The 10,601-nt window shown below is 40.6% G+C and overlaps 1 non-coding gene across 1 annotated transcript; it reads right to left on the bottom strand.

The window, feature by feature from the left end:
• Window positions 1–968: 968 nt before the first annotated feature.
• On the bottom strand, window positions 969–1,075 carry LOC133820635 (small nucleolar RNA R71). Its single transcript, XR_009887039.1, has one exon. It is a non-coding gene; the product is annotated as a small nucleolar RNA R71 (small nucleolar RNA).
• Between the last annotated feature and the right edge of the window lie 9,526 nt (window positions 1,076–10,601).

Here is a 10,601-nt window from a genome sequence, read left to right as displayed (position 1 = left end):
GGGATATAGATGCTTGCATTAGGAAATAACAGGGTGGAAAAATAGAGGATCATAATTGTCCTAATTGTGTTTTCTTTGTTAATTTGTTTAATTCTTCACTGCGCTTTGTTAGTATTTTTCTTAGTTTAAAATCTCTGATAATTGCTTAATCAAATAGAATTAAGGGATTAATTGATTGGTAATTGATAAATCAGTCCTTGAGGACGATACTTGGTTTTACCATTTCATTACAAGTTTGCGACTGTGTGCACTTGCATAGCTTTAAATTTCGCAACAAGTTTTTGGCGCCGTTGCCGGGGACTGAAAATTATCAATATCAGTCTAATTAATTTTTATTCTAATTTGATTTTAATTTCTCTCGTTTCTAATCTGTTTAGTTGCTTAATTTGTCTATCTCAGGTGAATTTTGGTATATGCGTGGCAGAAAAGGAAAAGCCACACTTGTTCCTCTGAATCCCGAGATCGAAAAGTCTTGCAATCAAATCAGAAAGAATAAGAGAGAGACCCAGAATTCTGTGAAGATGGCACAGAATGATGGGGATGGCAGGAATGGTCTAAATCCAAGAGTTGTCCAAGGGGTTCAGGCTCAGACCAACGCTGAGAGGAGTCTGAGAGATTATGTGCTACCCACTCTGACGGGAGTACAAAATAGTATATGCCCACCAACTATAGAGGCCAACAACTTCGAAATAAAGCCTGCTATTTTACAAATGGTGCAGTCCTCTGTGCAATTCAATGGGTTGCCCTCTGAAGATCCTCACACCCATTTGTCCAACTTCCTGGAGTTGTGTGGAACCTTCAAATATAATGGGGTGAGTGATGACGCAATCAAGCTTAGGCTCTTCCCATTTTCTCTAAGGGACAGAGCTAAAAGTTGGCTGAATTCTCTGCAGCCAAACTCCATTGTCACTTGGCAAGATCTAGCTCAGAAGTTTTTGTCCAAATTCTTCCCTCCGTCCAAAGCTGCTAAATTAAGGGGAGAGATAAATAACTTTTGCCAGAATGACGGAGAGTCATTATATGAGGCGTGGGAACGGTTTAAGGAACTCCTTAGAAGATGTCCTCATCATGGCATTGAACAGTGGATGCTAGTACAGAACTTCTACAATGGTTTATGTCCGACAACCAGAACCATTATAGATGCTGCAGCGGGTGGCACTTTTATGAGCAAGAGCGCAACTGGTGCTTATGAACTGTTGGAGGACATGGATACAAACAACCATCAGTGGTATGAGGAGAGATCATCAGGAGTCAGAAAGATAGCTGGGGTGCATGAGCTAGATGCAATCACTGCCTTAACAGCGCAAGTAGCCTCTTTGACCAAGCAGTTGCAACAGAGTAGTGTGTCTGCTAATGCGGTTCAGATGGCAGTGAGGTGTGAAATGTGTGGTGGTGCTCATTCTTTCGATCAGTGCCCTATCTGTAATAATAACACCCCAATGGATCATGCCCAAGTTCAAGCGGTGGGAAATTTTCAGAGGCCACTCAATAACCCATTCTCCAACAACTACAATCCAGGGTGGCGAAATCATCCAAATTTTTCGTGGAAGAATAATCAAGGCCAACAACCTCAGTTTCAGGGACAATTTCAGAATAACATGCCTCAGCCACCTATGAATCAAGCTTCGTCATCAATGCAGCCTAGGCCTCCACAATCAATGCCTCAACCTAAGAGACCTAATGAACTGCAAGCTACCCTGTTGACTCTTACTAACACTCAGACTCAATTTATGACTGAGACAAGATCCTCCATTCGAAACCTTGAGACACAGGTTGGGCAGTTGGCCAATATGCTCAATAACAGACCTCAGGGAAACTTGCCTAGTAATACTGAAGTCAACCCCAAGGAGCAAGTTCAGGCAATTACTCTGAGGAGTGGGAAGCAAACAGAGCAGCCTAGACCTCCACAGGCAGTAGTTCAGAAAAAAGAGATGGGTGCACAGTCTGATTCAGAAAGGGTTACTGAAGACCAACAGAAGTCAGAACAGAGTCCCCCAGTTGTCATTGAGCAGCCAGTTAGAGTTCCATACCCTCAGAGGCTTAGAAAGACTACCCTTGATAAACAGTTTTCTAAGTTTCTTGAGGTGTTTAAAAAGCTGCACATAAACATTCCTTTTGCGGAGGCCTTGGAGCAGATGCCCAGTTATGTTAAGTTCATGAAGGAGATTCTGTCAAAGAAAAGGAGAATGGAGGACTATGAGACTGTAGCACTCACTGAAGAGTGCAGCGCTATTTTACAAAGGAAGTTACCCCAAAAGCTGAGAGATCCGGGGAGTTTCACCATACCTTGCACCATTGGCAAGTTTGAATGCAAGCACGCCTTATGTGATCTGGGGGCAAGTATCAATCTGATGCCCTTATCTGTGTTTAAAAGACTTGGTTTGGGGGAGGCAAAACCAACAACTGTCACTTTACAGCTCGCAGACCGATCGTTAACACATCCACGAGGTATTATTGAGGATGTTCTTGTGAAAGTGGATAAGTTCATATTTCCCGCTGACTTTATTGTTCTGGACATGGAGGAGGACACAGATGTCCCTATTATTCTTGGTAGGCCATTTCTAGCCACAGGCCAAGCTCTTATTGATGTTCAAAAAGGAGAGCTTAAGCTTAGAGTTCAAGGAGATGAGGTGGTCTTTAATGTCTTCAAGTCTATGAAGTACCCGGTGACTAGTGACAGTTGCTTTAGTGTGGATGTGATAGAAAAGGCAGTCTCCAAGAGAAGGATGAGCAGTGATGCCTTAGAGGCAGTATTATTGGGTGATGAGGGCGATGATGATGAGGACGCTGAGATCAGAGAATGTGTCAACTGGATAAATTCTTTCTTACCATATTGGAAAAAGTTCCAAGAATTAGCGGATGTGACTGAAAAACCTCTAACCTCCATTCAGCAGCCACCACCGTTGGAATTAAAGGTTCTCCCAAATCACTTGCAATATGCTTATTTGGGAGAGAATGAAACTTTACCGGTCATTGTGTCAGCTGACCTGTCAAAAGTAGAATTGGAGAAACTTTTGAGGGTTCTAAGGGAGCATAAATTGGCCATTGGGTGGACCTTGGCAGATATTAGAGGAATAAGCCCAGCGACAGTGATGCATAAAATCTTATTGGAGGAGAATAGCAAGCCATCCATAGAGGCCCAGAGAAGACTCAATCCAGCCATGAAGGATGTAGTATTGGACCAGATTCTTAAATGGTTGGATGTTGGGGTGATCTACCCAATTTCTGATAGTGCATGGGTGAGCCCTGTACAAGTGGTACCTAAGAAGGGTGGAATGACTGTGGTGAAAAATGAGAACAATGAACTCATTCCAACAAGGACTGTAACGGGGTGGCGGATTTGTATAGACTACCGCAAGCTCAATAAGGCAACAAGGAAGGATCATTTTCCTTTGCCTTTTCTTGATCAGATGCTTGACAGATTGGCAGGCCACAGCTACTACTGTTTCTTGGATGGGTATTCTGGGTATCATCAGATCGCTATTGCACCAGAGGATCAAGAGAAAACAATCTTCACATGTCCTTATGGCACATTTGCTTTCAGGAGAATGCCATTTGGACTATGCAATGCCCCTGCAACATTTCAACGGTGCATGATGGCCATATTTTCAGACATGGTAGACCGGTGTATTGAGATTTTCATGGTTGACTTCTCTGTTTTTGGCTCATCATTCGACCTCTGTTTGGGTAATTTGAAGAACGTGTTGCGTCGTTGTGAGATGGCTAATCTGGTGTTGAATTGGGAAAAATGCCATTTTATGGTGAAAGAGGGGATTGTTCTTGGCCATAAAATTTCAAGTGAGGGAATTGAGGTAGATAGAGCGAAAATTTCTACCATTGAAAGGCTGCCTCCACCAGTTTCAGTCAAAGGAGTTAGAAGTTTTCTTGGTCACGCTGGGTTCTATCGAAGATTCATCAAAGATTTCTCAAAGGTGTCTAAGCCTCTTTCAAATCTGCTTATGAATGGAGTTGTCTTTGATTTTAATGACGAATGTTTGAGGGCGTTCAATTTCTTGAAAGAAAAGCTTATTTCTGCTCCAATTGTGATAGCTCCGAGATGGGAATTGCCTTTTGAGTTGATGTGTGATGCCAGTGATTACGCAGTGGGGGCAGTTCTGGGACAACGGATTGACAAGGTATTCAGGTCTATTTACTATGCTAGTCGGACTCTAAATGATGCTCAGCTTAATTATGCCACTACAGAAAAAGAGTTGCTAGCTATTGTGTTTGCTTGCGACAAATTTAGACCATATCTGATTGGCAACAAGGTAATTGTCTACACTGATCACTCTGCCATTAAATATTTGATGTCAAAGAAAGATGCCAAGCCCCGCCTGATTAGATGGATTCTGTTGCTTCAAGAATTTGACATGGAGATTCGTGACAAGAAGGGCAGCGAGAATGTGGTAGCTGATCATCTCTCTAGACTTGAGGGGGAGGAGACTGAAAATAAGAAAGCAGTGCAAATCAATGATCATTTTCCTGATGAGCAGTTGTTTGGGGTAAGTGAGACTTTAGCTGTCCCGTGGTTTGCAGACATAGTGAACTTTGTGGTTGCAAAAATTGTGCCTTCTGAAATGTCAAAGCAGCAATTAAAGAAATTCTTTTCTGAGGTGAAACACTACTATTGGGAGGAACCTATTCTCTATAGGCACTGTGTTGATCAGATTATCAGAAGGTGTGTCCTTGAAGAAGAGATGCAGTCCATTCTTAATCACTGTCATACTCAACAATGCGGAGGACATTTTGGAGCATCAAGAACGGCGGCTAAGGTATTACAAAGCGGTTTCTATTGGCCTTCATTATTCAAGGATGCCAATGAGTTTGTCAAGGCTTGTGATAGATGTCAGAGAACTGGCAATATCTCGAGGAGAAACGAAATGCCTCTACAAGGGATTCTTGAGGTGGAACTGTTTGACGTATGGGGCATCGATTTCATGGGGCCTTTTCCACCATCTTACAACAATGAATACATTCTATTGGCAGTGGATTATGTCTCCAAATGGGTGGAGGCTGCAGCAACTAGATCCAATGACGGTAAAACTGTCCTTAATTTTCTGCAGAAACATATTTTTACTAGATTTGGTACTCCCCGAGCTCTGATTAGTGATGAAGGGAAACACTTTGTGAATAAGCAACTGGATGCATTGCTGGCTCGTTATGGAGTTTATCACCGAAAAGCGTTGCCTTACCATCCTCAATCAAATGGGCAAGCTGAAGTTTCGAACAGAGAAATCAAGAGCATCCTGGAGAAGACCGTTGACAGTTCGAGGAAGAATTGGTCGAAAAAGTTAGATGATGCGATTTGGGCATACAGAACTGCATTCAAAACACCGATAGGCATGTCTCCTTACAGGTTGGTGTTTGGTAAAGCATGTCATCTACCAGTTGAATTGGAGCACAAGGCATTCTGGGCTATGAAAAAGTTGAATTTTGATTCGAATGCTGCTAGTGAACGAAGGCTGTTGCAACTGAATGAACTTGACGAGTTCAGAAATGAGGCTTATGAGAATGCCAAGATTTATAAAGAAAGAACAAAGGCTTGGCATGACAAGAACTTAATCAGAAGGGAGTTCCAACCAGGGCAGCAGGTACTTCTGTTCAATTCAAGACTTCGACTGTTTCCTGGCAAATTGAAGTCAAGATGGACAGGGCCCTTCACTGTTGTTCAAGCTTTTCCATATGGCTCTGTAGAACTTCGGGGCAATTCAGGTGATTCCTTTAAAGTCAATGGCCAGAGATTGAAACCTTACTTGGGCGGTACTGTTGATCAAACAAAGTCTGTCTTCTTTCTGAAGCCCCTTTGAAGAGGGATCCAACGTCCGGCTAAATGACGTTAAAGACAGCGCTTTGAGAAGGCAGTTCTCAGTTGTGAATTTTATTTTATTTTATTTGGTTTTGAACAATGATGGGATTTTGTATTTAGTTGTTATTTTTATTTTTATTTTTTTTTATGTATTTTTGAACCGTGAAAATCGTGAAAAAAATAATAATAATAATAAAAAAATAAAAAAAGTGGTGATTTCAGGAGCTATAGCGCTACAGCGCTGCACTTGCAGCGCTATAGCGCTCTTCTCAGAGAGGAACAGGAGATTCGAGGGTCAACAAGCGCTACAGCGCTATTACACCAGCGCTATAGCGCTGGTTCCAGAGGAAAAACCCAAAATCGTGTCTGAGCGCTATAGCGCTACCCATATAGCGCTATAGCGCTATGCCCAGAAAGTTTATTTAAAACCAGATAAGTGCGATTTTTTAACCTCATTTCCTCATTTCTTTTTTTTCTTCATCTCTATTTTTTTCCTATCCTCTCCATAACCTCCATATCCTTTCCATTACAGCCTTTTTCCCAGAAATTTCCCCACACACCCTCCATCTTTCCTTCATTCTTCATCTTATTTCCTTCTTTTTTCCCTTCCATTCCAACCTCTTTCAATTTTGCCCCAAATCTGTTTTGCAACCCTAAGAATTCATTGATCTAATGTCTTGCAAAAAGTGGTAATTCTGAAGGGGGTATTCACATTCAAGTGTAAGGGAATCTATTGCAAAGGTTTGGTAAGTGTTTTTCTTCCCTACTCTCTTACGATTTGTGTTGCTGTGATATTTGGGATTGGCTGGCCTTGTTTGATTGAAGAGGGTAAATCCTTTCTGTGGTTTGGGTTTGGGGATTCTAGTTGATTTGCTTGAAAGGTTGAATATTGTTACTGTTTGTGAAGAGGAAAAGGGTCCATTAATAGGGGAGGTGCTGTAAAAATTTTGTCTTGTGGTTTGGTGATCATAGAGATAATGGCACCCAAGCAAAGAGCGGGTAGAAACAAGGGAAAGGGGCAAGCTTCTGTGTCTCAATCTAGGGAAGAAAGTTCTGAGCATGAGTATGATGAGACTCGATTTATCAATTTCCAGGCTCAGGAGCGGTATGAGAAATTTGTAAGGAAGCCTTTGATCTCCGAGAGGGAAGTGGAATTTCAGTCTGAACCATTTGCTCATCCGATTTTTGAACGGGTTCGGGTGAATCTCATGAATAGGAAATGGGGCGATTTTGTAACAAGGCTGGCTCAGGCTAATGTGTCGTTGGTGTATGAGTTTTATGCCAACTTACGAGATAAACACAATGACACAGTCTTTGTTCGAGGGAAACGTGTGCCCTTCACTGCTGAAGCGATTAACAGGGTGTTCAAGGTCCCGCATATCAAACAGGAGGAGGAGGAATATGCCCAATTCTTGGGCGGTTCTATAGATTTTGCGGCTGTGGCTGATAAACTGTGTTTTGAAGGCGCCCCTTGGAATTTATCTGGCAGCCTCCCTAAAAGTATAGCATCATTCCAGCTTAACAGGGAGGCGAGATTTTGGGCGTTCTTTGTTTGTGCTCGATTCATGCCTGTTAGTCATGTATCTGATATGACTAAAGATCGAGCCTTATTAATGTACGCATTGATGCAGGGGATGAGTGTTAATCCGGGTATTTGGATTAAGGCCAACATCAATTTCATTGAAAAAGGGCACACTACTGGCGGTTTAGCCCATGGATCAGTCATCACAATGTTGTGCTGTAAGGCTGGTGTCCCAGAGTTCGTTACTGATATCTATCATTCGCTGCAGCAACCATTATCCATTAATCTGATGAATGACTATCCCGAGCCTTCTTTATATGTGCCACAAGCAAGAAAAAAGGGAAAGCGCCGTATGGAAGCTGCTGTGGAGGAGGAAGATGAACCAGCTTTAGTGGGTAGTGGTAGCAATTCAAGCTTGCAGCAAGTTAATGAGAAGTTGGATTATCTAATCCAACAGAATCAATATGTGGTTCAGCAGCAGCATATGGTGAATCAGTATTTAGGCCAGCGTTATGATTATGAAGTGAGTCATGTGGCTCAACTAAACAATTTGGTGAACCGCTGGTCGCTAGATGATTCAGATCGCACGTATTTTGCTCCACCTCCACCTTATCCACCGTACTCTCCGTTTTACCCTCCGCCTCCACCACCGTCCTTTGCTGGTTTTCCTGCACCTGAACCTCCGCAAACTCAGCCTTTCGAAGGTCCTTCGTTCCAGCCACCACCACCGCCATACTGATGTGGCTGGTCAGGTAAGTTCTCTTCCTCTGTTTTTATTTTTTTATCACATTGGGGACAATGTGCATCTTTAGTTTGGGGGGGGGGGGGGGGGGGGGCTTATTCTGTTTTTATTTTTCTGTCTCTGTTTTTATTTTTCTGTTTTTATTTGTTTTTGAGTTGTAGTGTAATTGTTAAACCATCATTCGTGTCTGTTGCTGCTTTGTTTTTGCTCATGAAAAGGAAATTGAATTCAACTGTGTGCTTGGTTCAATTGGTTTAGCGTTTAATTTAAAGGTTTTGTGGGAAATTTTTAATATGTTTTGAAAATGCAACATTTTGGAGTTTATTATATATGTTGGACTAGGGTTGGTGGAATGACAATTTGAATTCGATAGAACTTTCATTATTTGGCTTTTGAGGCGAAATTCTTGATGACATGTGTTTAGAAAAGTGATTTAGGCAATTTTATTGGATCGATTGTGCCTTTCAAGCCGACCTTGAGTTAATTATCCTTAGTTACCCTTTTTGAGCCTTGAACTTGGTTTTTGTTCTTGATCATACTATTTGAGCCTAAATTTCTTAACTTCTTTATTTTTTGTTTTCCTTTCCTTTTGTTATCATAAGCATATAATCTGTGGGAAAGAAGAAGGAAAAATAGTAAGAAGTTGGTATGATGGGAATACAATATGATTGTACAAAAAAAAAAAGAAAAAAGAGAGAGAGAGAGAAGTCTTTGAAAAAAAAAATAATAATATCACTTTGTCACACTCCTTGATCATATATATGTATAGAAAATAATAAGTTTGGGGGAGTGTGATTTGAAAAAAAAAAGTGATAAGTCTAGAAAAAGAAAAGAAGAAAATAATGAAAAGTGTTGGCATCTCTCTCTTTAATTGTATAAAAGGGTGATTTTTGGTGTGGTAAAGAAAAATTTGGTTGGTTTTAAGGTTTTATGCTTATGGTAACGATTGAGCTTAAATGACAATTTTATCTACCCTTGCCTAAGCCAAGCTATAACCTGTGAAAGTCCTCTTGATTTCAAAACACATGTTATTGACATTAGTGGAGAAGGTCAAGTGATGCAAGCGTATTGAAAATTTGGTTTGTGGAATTGTCTGAAAGGAGTTGAGCATATATGATAGAGTCCAAATGTTGTAGTAATTTTCATGATATATTTGTGATTTCCCTAATTGAACTTTACAAATCGGACTTTAAGGCAATTGAGCTGAAATTCTGGTTTTTGTTATTGCAATTGAGATTTCATGAGTTTTGGCAAAGTAGTATAGATAGTAATGATGGTTTAATGTGTTCGTTTTGTGTTTGTTTCGTTTTGTTAGTTTAACTTAGGATTTACTCAAGGGCGAGTAAAGATTTAGTTTGGGGGAGTTTGATAAACGAGTTTTAGGCTCGTTTATGGTTCTAGATTTTAGGTTATTTTTCTTTAGTTAGGATTGTTTTATTTCGGATTTATGCTCGTTTGTTCTTGTTTCAGGGTAATTGACGTTAAGTGTTGCAAATATTGAAAAGGAGCAAAAATGGAATGAAATCGAGACGGATTTGTGACTTTTGGGTGTTTCTGTAAGTAGCGCTACAGCGCTACCTTGGGAGCGCCGTAGCGCTAGGAAGAATTCTTGAAGAGCTTCAGCACTGACTTAAGCGCTACAGCGCTACAACATCAGCGCTACAGCGCTGGGAAGCAGTTTTCAGGAAGATAGTTACTGACTTTAGCGCTATAGCGCTACCAAAAGAGCGCTACAGCGCTGGTGCCTAGTTTTTCCCCGTTTTGTTTCTGAGTTTAGCGCTACAGCGCTACAATGGTAGCGCTATAGCGCTGGGGTCGCGATTTCTGGCATAATTGGTTATTTTTGATGGGCAATTCAGTCTTTTCCAGAGGGAATTTTCAGTAGGGTTTTTGGGAGTCATATAGGCGACTGAGAGAGACTAACAGAGAGACGACGACGGCTGGAGTAAGAACACCATATTGGAGGATTCGTCCTTGAGTTTTCATCATCTTTTTCTGTCAATTTTCATGTTTGTAATTGAATTATCTTATTGCTAGAATGAAGATCATAGGCTAAATTTTCTTTTAGGGCTTTTATGTGAATCTTTTGGAACCCCTTGTTATGGTTTAATGCAAAATTGATATTCTTCTTCATCTCTTTCAATTCCTTGCAATCTATGTTAATTGTGCGATTATTGATTGATCACCTCTAATTGCTATTTTATGAATCAAATTGAAATCTGAAAAGTGAAAATTGATATGCTTTGATTGTTTGGATGCAAATTTAATTTAGAACAAAAGTATCTAGGTTATTTGCTTATTTTCTGAGTTGCGTGGCTAATGCCCTCTACATGATTCAACTTACCATAGAAATATAGGAAGTTGTCATTTAGATTGAATTTCATAAGTCTTGACCAGATTATGAATTATTGTTGCAACTTATTCTCGAATAAGGAGAAGGGGATATAGATGCTTGCATTAGGAAATAATAGGGTGGAAAAATAGAGGATCATAATTGTCCTAATTGTGTTTTCTTTGTTAATTTGTTTAAT

This window comes from Humulus lupulus, chromosome 2 (assembly GCF_963169125.1).
Source record: "Humulus lupulus chromosome 2, drHumLupu1.1, whole genome shotgun sequence".
Taxonomy (NCBI): domain Eukaryota; kingdom Viridiplantae; phylum Streptophyta; class Magnoliopsida; order Rosales; family Cannabaceae; genus Humulus; species Humulus lupulus.
Note: the sequence above shows the minus strand (reverse complement) of the source record. Positions and strands in the feature narration are given on the sequence as shown.